The following is a 22,187-nucleotide window of genomic DNA, read 5'->3' as shown; positions in this document are numbered from 1 at the left end:
GAACCCACAATTTGATAACGACGCATACTGGGTAACTGAACCAAACAAATATTGACAAGAACAAGTGATAGCAAAAATACGGAGCAACTACAACTTGCACCCATGGCTAATGGGCATGCAGCATGGTACAACCACTCTAGAAAGCCATTCTGCAGCTTCTTGCAACGTTAAAAATACCTTATGACCTGGCAATTCTGCTCCTAAGTACTTATCCAAAAGGGAATAAAACCTGTTGCCTTTATCATCTTTCCCCCCTGAATCTCCCCAATCTAGAAACAACCAAGATGTCCATCAAAGTGCAATATGTCTCTATTCAATGGAATTCCACTCAGCAATAAAGACAGCTACAGATATGCACAACAAACTGGACAATTCTTCCAAGCATTGCTAAAGAAAACAAACCCTCTAAAAAAAAAAATTGCACACTACTCCATTCAGATGACAGTTTTCAAAAGACAGAAGGGTGTCGGCAGGGGAACAGCAAAGGTAACGTGAGTACAAAACACATCTTTGTATTCGAACTGTGGAAACCAACACACAGATAGCAATGCATAGAAATGGGCACAAAGTTAGTTTAAAAATAAAACATGGAATCTTTAATGAGTGGCCAATAATAGGCACTTTCTGAGATCATTTCTGCAAAGCTCCTAAGCATCAGGTTAGATTCAGCAACCCCTGAAGATTTTTGTAGACATGGCTCTGACTTTTAGCATGCAGTCCCTTGGAAAATACTGAGAGATTCATTTCCATTTGATTGCTTTGCAATACCACAGGGTTGAAGCAGAACTCAATCTTAAATACCAGGAAGATTATAGGATAGTAGAAAAACAAGCCGTGGGTGGCTTATTTCTCCTTAAAGCAGTCATTTTTCTTAATGTGTGAGATAACAAGATGGAAAGGAGTTGTACAAGGTGCCATTCTAATGTCATTAAAATGCAGATGTAATTTAGTCAAAAACTATTTTTTTACCACAGTTGCTGAAGCCCAAGAGGCACAACAATCTTTCTCTTTTCTAAGTCTTCATCCTTGGCTTATAACCTACATCCTTAAGGTCACCAGGGGGCCTTGACCATGATGAGTTCCGAAGAGGAGGACTTACAAAAGCAGGCAGCTTCCAGCTAAGAAAATCCTCCTTAAGGAGCTCCTCTGAGGAGTTTCGTATATACTGCCCCCAGCTGGCCAGATCTCAGCCACAGGGGCACAATAATTCAAAGGGAGATTGGGAGATAGAATTTTCTAACTGGGTTAACTGCCGCCTAGGATAACAATAAGAAAGGAAAGTAAACGGATGCTGGTGCTCCAAGTAGTCTTTGCTCCAATGTGGTACTAGGGTCCCAGTGTGAACTTGAATTTAGGAGTGAGCTTGGACAGACAGGAAGTTTGCACCAACCCAGGGTAAAGAATTCAACCGTCAAGAGGGGTTCACGGATTTTAGAATCGAATCATATTCCATACTCAGAGTTTATGGCAGTGGCAAGTCTAGCTGATACTACGGCTGACACTATTGTGGTGGATACGTGTCTACACAATGTGTACAACAGCAAGAGTGCACCTGTGTGCAAGCTAGGGGCCAGGTGTGACGGCGACATGTCTGTAAAGGTTTATCCATGGACATTGATGCCATGCTATGCGAGTGGATGTTGCTAATGGGGCTGGCTCAGGGCGAGGAGGAGAAGAGGGTACAGATTTCCCATACCGTCCTTTTGATTTTGCCATGAACCCAAAATTACAACTCCTTTAAAACGTGTGTTCTGTTCCTGGAAGTTGTACAAGCTATAACTCTGTATTAACTAGACCAGCATGGTAATGCCACCCTAGGCAGATGAGGTAGGGCTGTCCAGTGGTTGCCGTTAAAGGCTAGAGCATTGTTTAAGGGTTTACATTCACTGCAGTGAGCATGAGATTCGAGTGGCCCTGCCCCTCCTCTGCCTCTGGGAGCTGGGGGCTTCTCTCACCGCCGCTCTCCTGGGTCACGCATGCAGCGCTTCTCCCAAGTCCTGTTTCAGCATCGTCCCTTGTTCCCCACAAGGGCTTCTCCCATGCTGCTCGCCAGTGCTCATCTTCTCCATCCTTCCCGTCATGTCTTAAGTTCCAGTCCTCACTAATCTACCAAATTGCTGGGACGGCCCCCAGGAGTCTATCAGGAGAGCAAGAACATGCACCTGTGACTATCTGACATTCCAGTAAAAAAGTGGGAACTTAAGACAGAAAAATCAGGATTTGGAAGTTTTTATGGCAGCTGACAACAGTACCACGGTAATAGCAATGTCCAGAATTTAGTTGTCAGAAGCTTTAGTAGCCAGTGCCTGCCCCAGGCGCCAGGAATGGCCTATCCCTGTCCTCCCATTCTCACCACTTTGGGGTACACCCCCGAGACTTCCCCTGCCTTTTTTTTCTTTTGCTGCAGAACCTTCTAGGGACTCGCTGTTCCCCCTGGGGGAGGATTCCGAGGCTTGTGCTTGACCCATGGCTGCCAGTCTGCCCAGCAGGAAGCCCTGGCACCCACAGGAGTAGCTGTGTGGAAACAGCAGTCTGAGCTCCTTCCTGGTGTCCCTTGGCCCCTCTGGGAATTGTTCACCTGGGCATCCTTCTCTCAGGGCCTAAGACAGACCACAACCAAGAGCAGGGCGAGAGGCCACCCACATTCTCAGACCAGACAGCCATCTGCGCTTCTGTGGTCTCTTTCGCTTCGCAGTGTTTCAAACCAGTGACCTAGCTGGTAACTTCATTACCGGCAATTAGAAGTGAAACGTTTGAAGCAGACCAAGACAAATTATCCACACAAAACAAACTTAATGGCACCTTTGAGTATCTGCGCAAAGCCAAATGAAAACAACTCACCAATAAGGTGGCTCTCAGACCGGGAAGAGATTCTGACCAGTCCCACGGACAGGAAGATCCACCGGCGTGAACAGGAAAATGCAAGTGAGGCACCGGGAGCAGCAGCTTAGTGAGCTGCTGCGCAATCAGCCAGTCAATGGGCAACAGCAGGACCACTGGCCTCCTGCTATCAACCAAAAGCCAACCCCTGTGCCTGCGCTCCGGGTTGCTTTGCTGTGTTGAGCCCAAAGAAGTCGCCCAGCTCAAAGCAGTTTAGTATGATTACGAAACAGAAAGGACTGGTTTTATGTTACAGAAAGGTCTAGAAAGAACCTTAAAAATGGACGCAAAGGAAAGATAAAATCGTTATGAAATATACATCCTTCGGTGTCCACAGCACACAGAGAGCCCAAGAAGTTTAACACACGGAGGCGGCCCCCGTGAATCCGTGTTTATGTGATTAAAGGGGAGACATTCAATGTCCAAGTCCTTGTTCTCGGCCTGCTGGAAGATTCTGTTGCCTGCACCTGTTGCCCACATACTGTTTTCATGTCCTAGCAGGGTTGAAACAATTGCCTTCCCTCTGGTCTGACCACAGGTTCATCTATCCTTAATTCAGTCTCACTGCTGCCTGCAAGACCATCTTAAAATCATCAACTAACTGCACGTGATTTTTGAGTGGCAGGGGGTCCCCAACACAGAGTACCCCAACACGTTCTCAGAGGATTCATGTCCTTCAAGTTTTCCCCCCCAGTTCTTGTTTCAGCTTCTGCTTTTCAGAACGTGAAGTCTGAATATCAGAATTACTTAAACATTCCCACCTGTTCCAGCAGCAGCATTTGCGCCACCATAGACGCGCATGCGCAGTGGTAAATGCTCGGAGGACTCATCTCTGAAAGCTCTCAGCTGGACTGGCAGGGGACTCCTGGCATGCGCGTACGGGGGCCGGACCAGAACGTCTTTTAAGTTGTTCTTATCTTTTATTATATATATAAAAGTTTATCCTCAGAATAGATTAGTGGCTTCTGATGGGACACACTAACAGCCCCCTATTGAATGCCACAAGCTAATGAAAAAATGTGAAGTTGCAGGGCTGTGTTGTGGCACAGCCAATAAAGCCTCCGCCTGCGATGCCGGCATCCCATAGGGGCACCAGTTCAAGTCCCATCTAGTTTCGTGCTAATGGCCTGGGAAGGCAGTGGAGGGTGGCCCCCGCTGCTTCGACCCCTGTACCTACATGGGAGACCTGGATGAAGCTCCTGGCTCTGGATTTCTTCAGCCTGGTCCAGCTTTGGCTGTTGCAGCCATCTGGGGAGTGACCCAGTGGATGAAAAGATCTCTGTTTCCCTCTGTAACTCTAACTTTCAAACAAATAAATAAATCTTAAAACAAAAAAAATCTCTTGGAATCTCTTGCTTTAAATTCTCTTGAAGGTGACCTCATTCACCTGGTCCACAAGCGCAGCACAGAATAAAGTTTCTCCCACAGCATTTCTGGTGTCCCTGGTACTCAGAAAAGCAGCGACCTTCAGTACCCACACTGCATTCTTTACAGAGAAAAGGACCCCGAGACTCTTCTGATTGCATCCTTTAGAATATACATGAATATTTCAAAACCACTCACCCGGGCCCCCCCACCAGTGCCAAAGGTGAACCTTCCAGCATTATCTCACAGAAGCAGTTTTCATCTATTTTTACTGCTCTAACACATACTACAATTTAGTTTTTTAAAATTTATGTATTTATTTGAAAGTCAGAGCTACAGAGAGCTCTTCTGTCCGTCGGTTCACTCCCCAAGTGGCCACAATGGTTAGAGCTGGAGTGGTCCAAAGGCAGGAGTCAGGAACTTCTTCTGAGTCCCTGCTGTGCACACAGGGCTCCAGACACTTTGGCTACCTTCCAAGGCCTCCCCAGGCATTGGCAGGGAGCTGGATCAGATGTGGAGCAGCTGGGACGTGAACCAGTACTCTTCGGGCATGCTGGTATTGCAGGCAGTGGCTTTTCATGCTATGCCACAATGCCAGATTCTACAATTCATTCTATGTTAAGTGTGTTCAAACTAAAAACACACTCTAAAGGTGTTTATGTTAAACATTCGGGTCAAGAAACCATGACTTTTAAAAATATATAAATGAAATAAGGAGTGCATGTTGTTTATGACATGGAGCAAGAAATTGTATTTTAAAACAGTTTACTTTCTTTGAAAGGCAAAGAGAATGCCAGAGATGGAGACATTTTTTTTTTTTTTACATGCTGATTCACTGCAAAGTGCCCACAACACCTGGAGTTAAGCCAGACAAATACAGAAACTAGGGACTCAGCGGGGTGGCCCAGGTATCTGAAGCATTGTCTTAACTCCTGTGCCAATTGCCTACCTCCCTCTGTACCAACTTTACTTAAAAATAAGCAAGGTAATGTATATATTAAAAGATAGTTTTAATCTGAAATATATTCATCTAAACATATTTTAACTTAAAACTGTTTTCCATCATACACCATACATGACATGATTTCTGTTTATTTAATGCAAAAATACTAGTCTAAAAATATTGGACTCTGCAAAACTATTATTTGGCATCTATCACAAACACATGTGAGTAGATTTTTGTTTATTTAGGAGACAGAGAAACAGAGTTCCCATCCATTGGCTTCCCAAATGCCTCCAATGGCCGGGGTTAAGCCAAAGGCGAAGCCAAAGCTGGCACTGAAAGCACAGTACTGGTCTCCCAGTTGGGCGACAGGAACCCCACCACCTGGGTCCTCCCTGCTGCCCACAAGGTCTGCACTAGCAGGAAGCTGGGGTCAGGAGCTGGAGCCGGGCATAGAACATCCATGGGACGTAGAATATCAACTGATCAGCTACTTACCTGCCTCACTGTTACATTTCTTAGGAACCTGAAGACTTTCACAGGCTTATCCGTTATCTCTCCTTGAAGATGTTCAGGGGTAACATTTGGAGTCTTCAGTGTGACATAGCAGCCTCTCTGAGACTGTCCAGGTTCCTGCTGTTTGCCAACACACTCTGCCATCTGTGTGTCCTGAGCTACCGGGGGTTCTCCCAGGCATGTCTCCTGATTCTGCACCCCTGGACCTGCCTGGGATGGTGTCCCAACCTCCTCACTGCTTGGAGCTGAAGGAATTCTTCCCTAACCGTGGACAATCACGTCTATGACTTCTCCTTTCTGAAAGTCAGAGTTACCTATGACCTATTGCATTCTCAAACTTCCCTTTTTACAATTCATGTAGATGTCAGGCATTTTTGTAGCTGACTGATTAGTTCTCCATCTCTCCCAATAGACTGTGAGCTCTTTGCCAGAGGGTTTTATCTCATTCATACTTGTATCCCCTCAGTGCGCTGCCTGGAGCAAAAATCGATTCCCTGTGGATATTTAACATGCAGTGCTGTAAGGTGATCTCCATGAAGAACAGGGTTCGTTATAACCAATATATTCAGTCTAAAATGCTGAAAGTGGGAATGTGTTTGGAAAAAGATTGTCATCTTCCAAGACTAAAACAAAGCAAAAGTGTGTGCATGCTTACAAGGAGGCACTCGGTTCTACAGAGCTATTGTGTAGAGAGCACCTGTGGAGGGAACCTTGCGCAGAGGGGTTGCCCTGAGAGTTGCTGTTGCACCCTGAACTCAGTTGTCCACATTTGATGGACGGGTCTCGGGTCGGTCCTGCTATCCCAAGTTTTGACTTCTGATTGCCCTTGGAGAGGGTCTTGTGGCTGGAGTTAACAAGAATGGGGCAGGGAAGCACAATGGAACCAGGTCTCTGCCTTAGATTCATTTGTAGTGCTTTGCCAGAAAAGAGATTCTTGGAGAAATGAATTGATGAATCCTAGCAGAAGAGACCTCGTTGGATGTGTCTTTCGTTTTGTTGTTTTTAATAATACATGCTTTCTAGAGACCTTTTCAGGATTTTCATAGGCACGAATCTCAAAAATCTTTTTATGCACCTGAATATTCTTTTTCCCACGAATATTCTGAATATCCTTAGTGTGTCTACTTCGCCATTATGGAGCCAGCACCAGATCCTGCTTTCTCCTTCCACCCACACCAGAGGGCAGAGTACCAGGAACAAGGAGGCATGAGTCAGGGAGGGCTGAGCATGTCTGACATGCTCCAATCTAGCCCAGACTTGGTGTTGGTGGGGAGCTTTGCATTGAAGCTGAAAATTTCAAAATAAAGGGCATTTAATAAATAAAGGACTTTAAGGACTAAAAAGACAATTTTGGTAATTGAAGGAGAGCATCATTCAGGAAGCTTGTTCTGCCTATGGGAATGGGGTCTCAGCAGATGCTGGCAAGACAGGACCATGTCTTTCTGCACTATGCGGGGATGCATCCTCAAGATAACGCCAATTCTCTTCCTTTCAAAGCTTTGGTCCAGTTGACTGTTGTGCTTCCCGCCAAGGTTAGCCTTTCCCAAAGGTTTGACAAGCCCCTGCAACAGCCACACAATACAGGCATGAAAGAAAGTTCTAGAAAGCCAGCTTGTGGCATGTTGGAATGTTGGCTGCGCAACAATGTTGGCCGCCATGAGATCCTCTCGGTCCTACCTGTTCACAGGATCTCGATCTGCTCAGGCAGACAGTTTCCCAAGGACTCAAGCACCCTTCAAAAAGGCGCAATTTCCTTGGCTCTCTGGCCTCTGCCCCTCCTATTCTCCTCCTCCCACCTCCCCACAGAAGCCTCCCCGCTGATGGGAGCCACGGTTCAGAGGAGAGATCTATTGGGGCACCCAGCACAACTCAAAAGTGTGGGGCCTTCAGGTCTTGGGGGTGAACCCTTGCCCAGTGAGCATCTGCCAGCCTGTTCTTTGCAGATTTCCTTGAGATGCCGTCAGCAGCCCCCCCTCAGTAGCGAGTCTCTGAGACAGAGCAGCTAGCCAGCTGTGCAGGACACCCCTGCTTCCTCCTATGCTGCCTGGCCTTCGCCCTGCCTTCTCCAGCATGCCGCCTCTTAATGAGGAGCAGCGCATTAGCCTTGGCCTGGGGCTGTGCTCTCGGGGTGCTCCCACGGAACTCAGGCAGGATCAGGGGTGAGGAGCTGCCGTGCATTTTCACTGCCAGATCTGCCTTGAGAATGGGCTTGCGTGTTATGTGTCTCAGCTCTGCAAAGCCTGGCAGCTCCAAGCAGGTTTCTCATCTGCATATTCTAACAACTGATGCCCCCTTGTCTGCCAGGAGAAAGACAAACCAGTAATAATCCCAGACTCTGTTTCCAGTGTCACTGCTAGGATGGTGACATAGATGGTCACCTTTCTCAGTGGACAGAAGGAGGACCAGCCTTTGCTTTGCCAATGGAATTATGTTAAAGTGACAGTAATTGGGCAAATAATATTATGCTCTCGACATTGTTGCTATAGTCACTGTTGAAACTAAAACGGAACCTAACAAGCTTTCCCATCAGAGGAAGATGACTTATCCTTCCACAGGCTAAATTAAAAGTAAAATATTCATTTTTCGGAGAGAAAACCTATTTCAGCTACAGGACTCTTTGTCAGTGGAATAAGGCAACACCTTGAATTAATGGCTTTCCTTCCCCCACACATCTTGATGGGCACATGAAAACTTGACATGGTATAGTAGGATAGTTTGAAGGTTTTGTCCCTTCTGAAATCCATGTGGAAATTTTTGAAAATATATATTTATGTATTTGAATGGACGAGTTTTAGAGATAGGGAAAGATGGAGAGAAAGAGAGATTTCCATCCACGGGTTCATTCCCCAACAGTCACAACGCTGGGACTGAAGGCAGGAGCCAGGAGTTTCATCCAAGTCTCCCATGTGGGTGGCGGGGGGGCAAGTCCTTGGAACATCTTCTGACACTTTCCCAGGTATGTTAGAGAGGTGCTGAATGAGAAATAGAGCAGCTGGGCTTTGAACCAACGCTCTTGTGGGATGGCAGTGTTGCAGGCAGCTGCTTACCTCACTGCACTGCAACACCACCCCCACACTGAAATTTAATGGCCATCATAGCAGTGTGCAGAAGTGGGATCCTTAAGTGGTGATTGGGCCGTGGGGACTGGAGCTTTGATAATGGGGTTGTGGAAGGACATCATGAATCGTTGCCAGTGCGGAGCCAGAGCTAGTTGCAATTCCTCTGGCAAGGCCCCAGGAGCAGTTAATATGGAAATAGATGGACAGGAAACTCCCTAGTCTGCAGGTTTAGATACAAGAACAGAGAGGTGCTTCCTCCCCAGGCAGCGGAACAGAAATGAACAGACTGAGGAAAGGAACCTGCTAGACAAACAAATTATGTATTACAGGACTGTCTCTTGCTGTTGAAATGTAAATGCGTATGTGACAACATCTCTTTAAAAGTCTGATGCTGTTAATAAACTTTGGCTATTGATCGTCAGTTGGTAGTCCACAGTGTTATTATAGGCCCCATGTGCACCAAGTCCATCACTGCTGGACAGCGAACAGGGGTGAGCTGACTATCCTGTCATCCTTCAGCACGCGATGATGCAGCCTCTCATTGAGAATGTCCCAGCCTCCAGCTTCGTGAGGACAAGTGTCCACTTGGTGTCACCTTCCTGGCTTCAGGGATTCCGCCATAGCTGCACAGCCTGGGCCCTGACAACAGTTTACCAAGCGAGCCATGCTACAAAATTCCAGGCATCACTATCAACTCCTTTGACAATTACACCAAGACCAGAAACAGAGTCTTCTCTATTGACCTTTGGCTTTTTTTCTTTCTCTTGTTTTCATTCATCTTTTAGCCTCTCTGCAACGAAGCTAAAGCAAGCTGAGTAGTCAGGAGAACAGTGACTTGGGTCTGATTCACCTACAGTGTGGGAGGGAGGGAGAATGGAGGCATCACAACCTCAGCCATGTGAGGCTCTACGCATGGGGAGGAAAGGAGTCACGTGGGCCTGGCTGATGTTTGTGGTTGGCCCCTGAGGCACTCTGCCTTGGTCCATGGAGGCCCTGCCACGGGTGACACTAGTTAGGATCACCGCACACACTCCAGAGCTGTGAACAACTCCCAAAGGCCCATGATGCCCATGAGGCCTTGGCATGGAAGATCTGGATAGAGGCACTGGCAGTCAGGGCTGCCAACCAGAGGCCGCTGCCGGAGTCTTTCCTCGTGTGGGATAAGACTCGAGAGTTAAGGACTGTGCGTGCAGATTGCCTGGCTGAGCACTGCGCCCAACACATCACAGCTGAAGGCCTCTATAAGTTTGTTTGACTCATGGGCTGAGGCGTGGGAAGTCCAGGCAGTGTACCTTACTGGAAGGTTTGACATGATGGGAGGAAAGAGAGGGGGAAGGAGAATGTGTGTGTGTTGTGTTGTGTGTGTGTGTGTGTGTGTGTGTATGTGTGAGAGAGAGAGAGAGAGAGATTGCATATGCAAAAGATCAAATTCCCAGCCTGAAGCCCTTTTATAATCAACGTTAGTGCATTCATGGGAGTGGAGTCATGACAAAATATCTCTGATGAAGCTGCTCCTTCCCACACTTGCTTGGCATATTGAACTTGCTAACACTTGCTAACTGGGGAACTTGGTCAACCCAGGCAGCCTCGGTGGCTTGCGCCTGAGTGATGGTAACAGAGGATGCAGCAAGCCCACTCTGCTATTAGATGCATCTTTGCTGTGTCCTGCCGCCCACTTAGAGCTAAACCTCTGACATCTGTTGGCTGAGCTCCACCTGTGTGGGGGCGGACGGGGCAGTCCAGAGGAGAGGGGAGGCGAGAGAGCAGCCAGACATGCCTCCCTGGTGACAGTTAGCCAGGCTGTGGGCAGCAGCTGGCAGGGCTCTGGCCCCCATTAGACCAAGACATATTTGGTTCTAATTACAAGTAAGCACAATACCACCCCCACTCCTGCCCACTAACTCCTGTTACTCTCCCTCGGAGAAGTGGAGAAAAGAGCAGTTCGCCACACCTCCACCCACCAGATTGGATAAAAGCAGAATTGATGCAGTGACTCAAGGCTGCCTTCTCCTGCCGCTGGTCCCACCCTCTCACCTGCAGCGTGCCTCTCCTGGGGTTAGCTTGCTCTGTCCGCTCGGCATGGCTGGCTTCTTTGATCAGGAAGGAAGAAGGAGATGATTTCTTCTGAGACAATAAACTGCTTTGTTTTAAATCTATTTATTATGAGAAAGGGAAGCAAGGGGGAGAGAGAGAGACAAAGAGAGAAACAGAGGAAGAGAGAAAGATCTCTCATCTACTGGTTCTCATCCCCTTAATCTGTAAAAACTAGGGTGGGTGGGTCAGACTGAAGTCAGGAGCTCAAAACTCTATCCGTGTGGATGGCAAGGACCCAGGTGCCCGGGCCATGCTAAGGAACACAGTGATGAGAAGCTGAACCAAAAACAGAGTCAAGACTTGAACTTGGCACTCTGATTTGGGATGCTGGCATCCCAAGGGGTGTCTTAGCTACAAAGCCAAATGCTTGTGGCATACATTGCTGCTTTTTATCTCCTCATAGCCTAACTTGGTTTGGGGTGTGCGCACAAATGTGGGTGCCTGGGCCCCGTTCCATTTGTATGGGCCTTTGAGGGCTTCGTTGGGCAATCTGACACTGATTGTGTAGATCCTAGCGAAACTGATACAAGAATACTTGTAAATACAGAAACTATATTCCACAACCAAACATAATTGGGTTTTTAAAAAATCAGCAGTTTGTTATGCTTGCCATAGCCTCCTTTCTCTGAAGTTACCGGGTCTGAGTTCTATATTTCAGAATCCCACCTAGTTTTGCTTATGTGTTTCATTTTGTGCCTTTAATCAAGTATATTTGGTTTACTTTTTCATTCTCCCAATCCCCAAATCTCTCCTCTTTTCTGTTCCATACAAGTCTCTAGTTTGGTGTCTAAGCTCAAGGTTTGTAAGAAGCAAGGAAAAGCTCACCAACATGGGTCTTCCACATTAGAGAAATTCATATTAAAAAAGAAAAACTTCAGTGTGGATTGTTAGGGGAAAAAAAACCTTTTTTTTTTTTAACCTCTTTGATGGACTGCAGCTCCCATCGGTGAGAATGAGAACCATGGCTGGAGGTGGACCTGCCTGGACAGGTAGCAGTACCTGTGAGCATAAATGTAGGCTAGATAGAGCAGTTGGTTGGGCTGAGCTGGGTGTGTACAAAAGCCGAATGAGATTCATGACAGACTGGAGCAGTCTGCTGCACTTACTGGCATGTGCAGGAACCAGGGATGGGGTGAATCTGGTGGGGCTTACCGGGGGTCACTCCGACTAGGCTGCAGTTCCCACTGGTGTACGTGAGGGCTGAGTGTGTGGTGGGCAGGGTTGGGCTGGCCCTCCGTGCATTCATTGGTTTGTATAAGAGATGGGGCTGGAGACAGAACTGACCCAGCAACTGCAAGCACCGGGGTGTGTAGGCTCATGTGGGTGATGGACTGAGCTGGACCTCGTACTGGCTAGCACACACAGGATTCAGGTCTGGGGTCACTTTAGGCAAGGTTTCTTTGGGGATTCCCCAAACTGAACTGTTGGACTCAGAACTCCAACCATGGGGAGAATCACAGGATCTGTGGTCTGTGCAGTGCCTATGTTAGAATTGAGTCTTCTCAGTTGCTAAGATGGAGCAGTGGACGGCATGCCCAAATGCACAAGGAGGATATGACAGTCCTTTGGGGCCTGCAGAGGACATCTAGTGCCATAGCAGAGGATGGAGAACAGAACAAATTGGACAACTACCCCAGCCAAGCATTAACAGTAAATATCTGGGTGAATGGAGATTCTAAGGTGGGCTTTCAGCCAATGAGCCTTGGAAGGATTTCCCCATGCTTGGAGCAATGAAATCAATAGCATTTTATAACTATTGAAACCACTCGAGCAGAACCCCATGCCTGGGTGCTGCTGCGGTTGGGATGCTGGGTGCGTCTTCTTTGCTTCTCCACCCTCACTTCCATCAGATAGGAAAAAGAAAAAGAAACTTGGAAACAATGTTCCATCCACTTTCTCTTAATCCTCGACCCTTCCCTCCCTAATCAGTGGTCCACATGCATCCTTCTCAATTATGTAAACATCGTCAAAAATAAGATAATAAAAAATAAGTTGGAGATAAAAATGGGTAATTCTGAAATTTGCCTTATTCAGAAATAAAAGAAGTTTGGGCTAAAAAAAGGCTAAGAGCCCGGGGGAGGGAGGTTAAAGTCTAGTGGTTAAAGTCCTCACTTTGCATGTGCCAGGATCCCATATGGGCATCAGCACTCCACTTCCGTTTGCTCCACTTCCCTTCCAGCTCCCTGCCTGCAGCCTGGGAAAGCAGTAGAGGATGGCTCAAAGCCTTGGGACCCTGCACCCATGTGGGAGACCTGGAAGAAGCTTATGGTTCCTGGCTTTGGACTGGCTCAGCTTGGGCCATGTGGCCACTTGGGCAGTGAATCAGTAGATGGAAGATCTTTCTCTTTAGTCTCTCCTTCTGTCTGTAAAATCCAACTTTCCAATGAAAAGAAAATAAGTCTTTTAATATAAAAGTGCATTTAAAAGTGAAGAGCCCAGGCTTTGGACAAAGAAATGGCTCTGCTGTGTGGTGTAAGAGAACCTACTTAACCTCTCTGAACCCCTCTGTGTTCATGGATGGCAAGGACTCAGTTGCTAGAGCTGTCTTTTATTCCTTCTGAGAGGCATTAGCAGGGAGGTAAGCAATCAGAAGCAGAGAAGCCAGGATTTCATGAGCACTCAGAGATGGCAACTGGGCATCCTGGGCAGCGACTTCACCGGCTGTACCACTGTGCCAGCCCCTTGGCCATGTACTGCTTTGCATCATATCTAGATTCTCACGGGTACCAGGGCCAGGCTTTGCTTATCCGTGCACATCCACGTGATGTGAGAGCACTTGTGGGTTTTTTTTGGGGGGGCGGTGTTAGCAGTTTTGAAGAATGCCAAATCTTGGTGCACCTACTGTGTCCCTTCTTTCTAGAAGGTGATCTTGAAAAATGTAGTTTTTAAAAATGTAGCGGTTGGATGTTCTCTCAGCAAGGTGCTGGCTGCTGTTTTGTCTACCAGGCCTGCCCTGAGCAGGAGGAGCTGTTTTCCTGGCTGTGTTTACCTTTGAATCCCCATGTATGTTGAACTCAGTTATCTTAGACCTGCGAGAGTATAAGTTATCATGACACATAGTTCTTGTTCAACAGCAATGTCAAGGATTTCTGCCTGGGAAGGAAAAGAAAGTTAATCCGAGAGGTTACAGTTAATGCCTTGGAGGGTATTTTAAAAGAATTAATTGAGTCAAAGAAAGACAAAATCTGTTTAGTGTTAATAATGACAGTTTTTGCTTTTTGGCGTATCTGACTCTGCTTCCCAAAGAGCACACAGCAGGACTGGTTTTATGAAATAGCTTATCACTGTTTCTCTCAGCTCTGCCCTTAAATTGCCCTTCTGTAGGTCACGGTTGATCCTGGACAACACTACAAAGTGACCTTCCTTGGGTCTGACATACCCAAAAGCTCCTTCCTGTGCCATCTCTTACCTCAGCCTGTCCTTCCCAGTGTGGTCAACTTTGAGAGAATTCTTCCTCTTTCCTCTTCCATTGTAAGCTATGTTTACATTTATTTATTCGAAAGGCAGAGCAACTGAGAAAGACAGAGAGAGAATCTTCCATCTATTCCTCAAATGCCCACAGTGGTCAGGCCTGGGTCAGGCCAAAGCCAGGAGCCACAATCTCCATCTGGGTCTCCTCCAGTTGGCAGGTACCCAGGACTGGAGCCATTGCTGCTATCCTGTGGGCTGTGCATTAGCAGGAAGCTGGATGGGAAGTAGGGGCTAGACTGGTCCCTGCGCCCTCCAATGCGAGATGCAGTCATCCCAGGCAGTGGCTTAACCCACTGCCCACCTGCTGAAGGACATTTGCATTTTAATCCTCCTAATTGTGATCCAAACAAGCCCCAGTAAAGGGCTTTTTAGATTTTGTCAATCAGTGGGATAACTTAGTGAATATTTATAAGCAGCTGTAATGCTTTTTTTTGTAATGCTGTGTTGATTGGGTTTTGAGTCCTAGCTAGGGGCTGATCAGTTTTTCTTTTAGATCAGGTGATTAACTCTATACCAACTGGCATTTGCCTTACCGTGCTCTCTGCTTCAGGCCCACTGACCACCCACCCACCAGAATACCCAAGTACTCTGGGGCCAAGCACCAGAGAGCTGGGGATAGACCCTGAAACTTGGAAAATTATTCAAATCAGCCAATCAGCAGGGAGCCCAGGAGACCTTGATAACCCAGACTGGTACATAAGTGGAACTTTTAAAAGATTGTGGGAAATGGAATATGAAGCTCAATTTATTTGGGTGCAATAATTTTGAAATCTATATATAACAAAGGATTTTCAAAAAAAAATTTATGGCCATGAATATTATGAGGAAAAAAAAGCTATACGTGAATTTGATTTTTTTTGTACCCAAATACACTTACTAATTTCATTTTTCCATGAATTTTTGAAAATACCTGTGTATTAGCTGCTCTTAAGCTCTGGCAGCTACTCCCCACTTCACTCTTTGTATAGTCCTGAGTGTACATAGCATTTTGCCTTTCACCCATCCCAGTGTCCTTGTGCCATGTCCTACCAGGCCAGGAGCCAGTAGGCCTTACAAACCAGTGCCTGCTATGTGCTGGCTATGCTCTTGTGCGGGGACAAAGAGCCAGTTTCAATCCAGTTCCCTGCAACACACTTGGCAAAGCAGCTGAAAATGGCTCCTGCACTCATGGGGGGGTGGGAACCACATGGAGCTCCTGGCTTCTGGCTTCAGCCTAGCCCAGTCCGGGAGGCTGTGGCCATTTGGGAAGTGCAACTGAGGCTAGAAGACCTTAAGAAACAAGCTAAGCTGTGGAGTTAACCCTTGGGAGACCGGGGCCTACACTAAGAGAGTCAAACTTGAGCCTGGTTGGGCTTAACGTACTAAGGGCTGATGGTGCAGGACCACAGCAGTTCTGCTTTAACGGCTACGAATGATCTGTGCCTCTTCCTTTTGCATGTGCGTGGGCCTGAGAGTGCTTCGGTCGTTGCTGCCACCCTTCTGCTTCTGAAGCATCAGGAAAAGGAAAAGCCTTTTGTTTAGATGGCTGCCCTGGAGCAAGCTTGCTGCCACAAGAGGCATCAGATTCCCTGATGAAAGTCTGAACGCGGACCACTCCGCTCTGCGGGGCCGATGAGCCTCTGGGCTCGACCCTCAGCCACGGGCTGCACTATCCTGCCTGTCCAGTTTAGTTCACCTGTCAGGGTTATGATCGCCCCAGCAGCCACCTTACAACATTTATGGGAGCGACGCCTCCTGAGAACTAAGCAGCCCTGCCTGCGTTTCCAGCCCTGCAGGAATCTGTCTTACATCATCAGAACAAGCACTGTTTCATGGATCGACAGGAAACCTGGGTGAGAATTTTGCAAGAAACGATATCCTGGGAATTGCATTAAGCAAGCTTTAAGAAAAACAGAAACGAAAATAAAAGCTGAGAACTTGTTGGCAGGTTGTGGCAGGTTGTGTGACAACGCGAGAGCCTTCTGTCCTGGTCTATGAAAGTGTGCGTATGACCCAGACATCAAGGAATATAAAATTACCTCTCAGTTCTGAGGGCAGGTGTATTTTACCAAAAGGTCCACTGAGTACTGAAGCATTTTCTCATCACACGGACACACACACACACACACACACATCTGGGGTAGGTGTTTGGCACAGCAGTAAAGGTGCCACCTGGGCTGCCTACACTCGTGCCAGGTTTGAGCCCCAGGTCCTCTTCTGTTTTTAGGCTCTTGGTAAGGTGCACCCTGGAAGACAGCAGGTGACTGCTGAAGCATTTGAGTCCCTGCCACTGATGTGGGTGACCTGGATTCAGACTTCAGTCTGAACTCAATTGGTTCAGGCTGTTGCGGGCCTATGGGGAGTGACCCAGTGGCTTGGTCTCTGTATGTCTTTGTCTTTCATGTAAATAATTAAAAAAAAATTTAAAGACATAAAGCATAAATAATTAAAAAAAAGATTAAAGACATAAAGTTGCTTAAATATAAAAGTAATTATTTTAACAAAGTATTAAAAATGTATTTCATTTGTTTCTAACTCCAAGGTGAATTGAACCCACTCTCATCCCTGCAGAATGAATTTTTACTGTTAATAACAGTTTTACTCTTAAAGGTTTCATTGCCTCTGACTCATACTCTGTTGTGACTCATGTGGTGTGTGGGTAGCAGCTAAAGACTTTCTAGAAGGGTAAGTTACTACAGGGGAAACATTCTAGATGATTGGAGAAATAAGTCGTAACAGTTATAAAACATGCATGGCACGTTCTGCAGGCAGCCCTAGAATTAGCTGTGCCAAGGGTGAGCAGCATGTGCAAGGGTGCCTCATGCAGCTCATGGAGAGCGAGAGGGAAAGAGGAGCTTACTCCGGCACGACAGCCTTTGGAGGTCCACAGTTTTTCATCATGTATGATCTTCCATGAACTTTTGGAAGGTTCTTCCTCTTCATGGTTTCAAAACTTGGGGCAACAGAATAAACTACTCTTTCATTTTGTCTTCCCATGAACATTTTAAAATGCTTTGCTACTAAAAGGACTTGAAGGGCAGAAATGGAGTAAACCGGAAAATCGTGTTGTAAAGAATGAGTTTGATCAAACGACCCAGGTATATGTTCACCAAAACATCTGACAACTGTTCCAGTAGGGAATAACAGGTTGTTTTGTTTTGTTTTGTTTTGTTTTTTTGTCTTAAGTCTGGTTATGTTAGTGGAATCAAAATGTTCGTGTTTTTTGTTGGTTAGACAATCATTGATTTATAATTTTACCTCTTTCAGCAGTAAATCTGGAAGAATGTTCTAGGTAGATGGTGGACAAAGGCAAGACAGGTGAAAGCTACTTGAACCCAGCTAAAGGTGGTGTGGAGGAAGAGCCATTTTGACAAAGGACTTTGTGAAGTTTGTGGGATTCCAAGACAAGTTTATTTTGATGCGAAAGTTTCTGAAAACCATACAAGAGATCTTCACAAGGTTTATGGTGCACGAGTGTCAAGATCCCACGTTCAGGGTGGGGCGGGAGGATTAACCCTCAGGGGCTGTGCAAGCAGAGAGCCAGAGAGGTCCGCCCCACTCTGCACTTGTGCGCTGGTCTCCTGCTGGGTCTTTCCACGGGCTTGATGCAACCCCAGCTACAAGGCCAGGGAGCCCACGGTCAGGCTCACACAGCCCCACTTTCAGGGATTGGAGGGTGGAGCTGCAGGGGCAAGCAGCAGCCCTACCTTAACCCAGGCAACATTCTGGAAAGTACTCTTGAGTGTATCTGAACCCATTGGGGAAAAGCTGATGCAAATGATCAACAATAGTGATTGCCCTGCCAAGGAAGCAGCTAATCATATCCCACCACAGGGTTCCACTTTGGTCCAGGGCCAGTTTCCTTGCTTGGTCTCTGTAGCCAGATTGCATCTGATCTTGTTTTTATCATAAGCTACCCACTGGTAGGAGACATACTCATCCCTAGAATTTACTCACAGGTAAATCATGTCCTGTGACCCTGGCATCCCAGATGGGTGTCAGTCCATGTCTCAGCTGCTCCACGTCTGCTCCAGCTCTGTGCTGAGGACCTGAGAAAGCAGCAGAGGTTGGTCCAAATGCTTGCGTCCCTACATTCTGATAGGCAACCCAGTTGGAGCTCCTGACCTCTGGCTTTGGCCTGTCTCAACCTTGGCCTTTGCAGTCACTTGGGGAGTGAACCAATGGATGGGAAGTCCCTCTCTATGCCTCCTTCTCCTTGTGTAACTCTTACTTTGAAACAAATAAATACATCTTAAAAAATGGTTCTAGGCCCACAGTAGTTACTACTTAATAACTATTTCTTGAATGAGTGAAATTCTGACTACCAGTATGACAGCATTAATAAAGTCAAGAGTATGATTTCTGGAATAAAGAAGAATTAATTAGGTTTGAATCTCTGCCAGCCCAAATTTATCCACTTTTGTAAAAAAAAAAAGATTTATTTATTTTTATTATAAAGACAGAGATACAGAGAAGAGGCGAGACAGAGAGAAATATCTTTCGTCTGCTGATTCACTCACTCCCCAAGTGGTTGCAATAGCCATTGCTGAGCTAACCTGAAGCCAGGAGCCTCTTCTGGGTCTCCCATGTGAGTACAGGGTCCCAAGCTTTTGGGATGTCCTCTACTGCTTTCCCAGGCCACAAGCAGGGAGCTGGATGGCAAGTGGGGTCACCAGGACACAAACTGGTAGCCATATGGGATCCTGGTATGTGCAAGGTGAGAACTTTAGTCACTAGGCTACCGCACTGGACCCCAATTTATCCACCTAAAAAAATAAAAAATTGTGAGAGACAATAGCAGAGAGGAAAAGATAAAGAGAGATCTTCATCTGTTGATTCACTTCCCAATGGCTGCAAAGGCCAGGGCTGGTCCAGGCTGAAGCAGGAGCCTGTGAGTCCATCCAGTCTCCCACACGGTTGGCAGGAGCCCAAGCACGTGGGCTACTTTCTGCTGCTTTCCAAATGCGTAAGAGGAGAACCAGGTCAGAAGTAAAGCAACAGTGATTAAAACCAGTGCACTTATGGGATACCAGCATGGCAGGTGATGGCTTAACCTCTTAAAAACTGAAAGTTGTTATTCTTTTACAAAGATCGTCATATTTCCTATCCCATATCCTGACCCTGATAACAAGGGTTTATTTCAAGGGATCATGGGGGCTCTGGTGTTTGGCGAGTGATGTGGGAATATATTCAGCTTGGTCTGAAGCTTTCCACACCCGTGAGGGCAGGGTCCTGTGGATATGACCCGGGGCTGTGTGTGATGGAGAAGTTCCGAAAAAACAAGCAGGCAGGCACGCTTTTATGTTGGAGGATATTTTGAATGCAATGGGAGCATTCGTTCTGTGACGAATTCTCTTGTAAAACTAGGAATGACTCCAGTATTATTTTTTAAATTCAATTTCCTTTAAGTAACACTGGCATGGAAAACTCATTTACTGGAAATGTCCTTCAGATCCATTTTCCAAGTATTTCTTAATAAAACAAGCTCCTTCTCCTCCCCCTACATAAGTGCCCTTTAAAAATATTTTAAAACTACGCGAGTTGATTTTTTTTTTAATGGGAAATAGAGATCATCTTAAAATAGAGGTAAGGAGAATGTAAAACCTGCTCCCAACCCGACTGTTCACAAGCTGAGTGGCATTTGCCTCATACAACATGGTCTTTGCCAAGAAAATTCCTCTTCGGAGTTACTTTCTCTTCCCTGGAGTATTGCATGGCTTTATCAACTTTAGCGAACATTTTTGTCAACAGAATCCCGTTGGCAAATTTCCCTCACTTTTCTACTGCAAGAAAACTACGCTAAGGGCCTACAGTGATTCCCCTCCCCACTTTTAAAGTATGTTTGATGTTGTTTACGTAGCTGACAAACATGTAGACCCATAAGGGCCACTGCTTAGAGCGGGGGAGGGTCCATGTATGGAATAAGGTGGGTGGGATAAATGCTTCCCATTTTTCCTTTTATCCTGTATCAAGGGTACAGGGAGTGGGGGTGGGGAGGGAGAGGAGGAGCCACTCCCAGACAGCATCAGCCTAGGGATGGGGTGGTCCACATCTTAAAAACCTGATGTGCAGAAGAATGCTAGGACTCAACATCTGTTCCTCCAGAGACGATTCCCAGGCTGGCATTGTGGCTCCGTGGGTGAAGATACTGTTTATATGGGCCAACATTTGTGTCCTAGATGCTCTACTTGCTATCCAGCTGTCTGCTAATGCACACAGGAGACCCCTGCAAGACGGCCCAAGTGCTGAGCCCCTGTGTCCAAGTGGAAGATCTGTAAGAAGTTCCTGGCTTCTGGCTTCAGCCTGGCTATTGTGGTTATTTGGGGAATAAACCAGTAAATGGAAGATCTTTGGTGCTCTCTCAGTCATTCCATATTGGTGCCAGTTCATGTCCTGGCTGCTCCACTTCCAATCCAGTTCCCTGCTGATACCCTGGGGAAAGAAATGGGAGATGGCCCAAGAACATTGGCCAGTGATGTGGGGGAGACCCGAATGAAGCTTTTGGCTGCTGACTTTGTCCTGGCTTGATTGTGGCAATTGCAGCCACCTGGGGAGTGAATCAGCAGATGAGTCTCTCTCTGTGTCTCTTGTGCACATACATATATACTCATGTCTTTCCTCTCTCTGTAAATCTGACTTTCAAATAACTAACTAGATATATCTTTAGAAAAGAAACTGGGGGTCTCCTACTCAGATGAGGTCATTTGCTGAGAAGAGATCCTAGGGTTTCCAGGGGCAAATTAGGTCTCAATAAACATTTTTATATTCTTAAAATTGCTAGGAATATTTTGCAGCCACTGTAATGAACAGTTGTAGCTTTTGCTATCCGACGTCTATTTTCTTTTTCTGGGCAGGACACTTAATTTATTCTTCTAAAAATTGTTTGGTTTACTTGAAAGGTAACAAGTCTTCCATCTGCTGTATTACTCTGCAAATGCCTCAAACAGTCTGTGCTGGGCCAGGCTGAAGCCAGGAACTCTACCCAGCTCTCCTGTGTGGGTAGCAGGGACCTGAACATCTGAGCCATCACTCCTGCCTCCTCTTAGGGTGGGCATCATCAGCAGGTAACTGGAGTGGAGAGTTGATCTGGGATTCAAACTCAGGCACTTCAAGTGTCTGAAGTGATGTCCTAACTGCTTAGCCAAACATCTGCCCCCTTTTTGTTTGATTGAGCCCTCTTCCCTCTGTACATTCAATAAGTGTGGTTTGGTTTTCTCTTTGCCTACTTGTCTCTTTGCCCTGCCCCCCCGAGATCTAGCGGTGAGAAAGGGGCCATGAGCTCAGCCATATTGTGTTTTAATCCCCTGACATTGAGATCACTTTTGAAGTGACTGTGTAACCCAAGCTAGTCCCATCCCAGATAAATCTGGGATTTTTTTTTTTAATAACCAGGAAAGATGAGGTCTCTGTCTCATGGACTCGGAATCCAAAATGAAATACTGGAGCTTCAGAAAGATGTCTGTGCGCCAAGAACAAAGCGAAAGAGCCAACACAGAGGAAATCTAACCCGAGAAGCAGAGACAAAGAGATTGAGTTACAACCACGTAGGCGGAGCCTTTGTTCCCTACGAGGACCAGTGCTATTGGTACAGCTTCTGTTGATGTGGACCAAGAAAGTCTGCTTAAAGATTGATTTGTTTATTTGGACGGCAGAATGATAGAGAGAGATCAAGAGCTTTCATCTACTTCTCACATGGCTGCATAGGCCAGGGGTGAGCCAGGTCAGAGCCAGGAGCCTGGAACTCCATCCAGATTGCCCATGTGGGTGCAGAGCCTCAAGGTCTTGAGCCGCCGTCTGCTACGTTTCCAGCTATATTAGCAGGGAGCTGGATGCGGAGCAAAGGCTCAAACTGGTGCTCTGATACAGGATGGCAATGATGT

This window comes from Ochotona curzoniae, unplaced genomic scaffold (genome assembly GCF_017591425.1).
Source record: "Ochotona curzoniae isolate NIBS_2020 unplaced genomic scaffold, NIBS_Ocur_1.0 contig_2688, whole genome shotgun sequence".
In the NCBI taxonomy this organism is placed as follows: Eukaryota; Metazoa; Chordata; class Mammalia; order Lagomorpha; family Ochotonidae; genus Ochotona; species Ochotona curzoniae.
Note: the sequence above shows the minus strand (reverse complement) of the source record.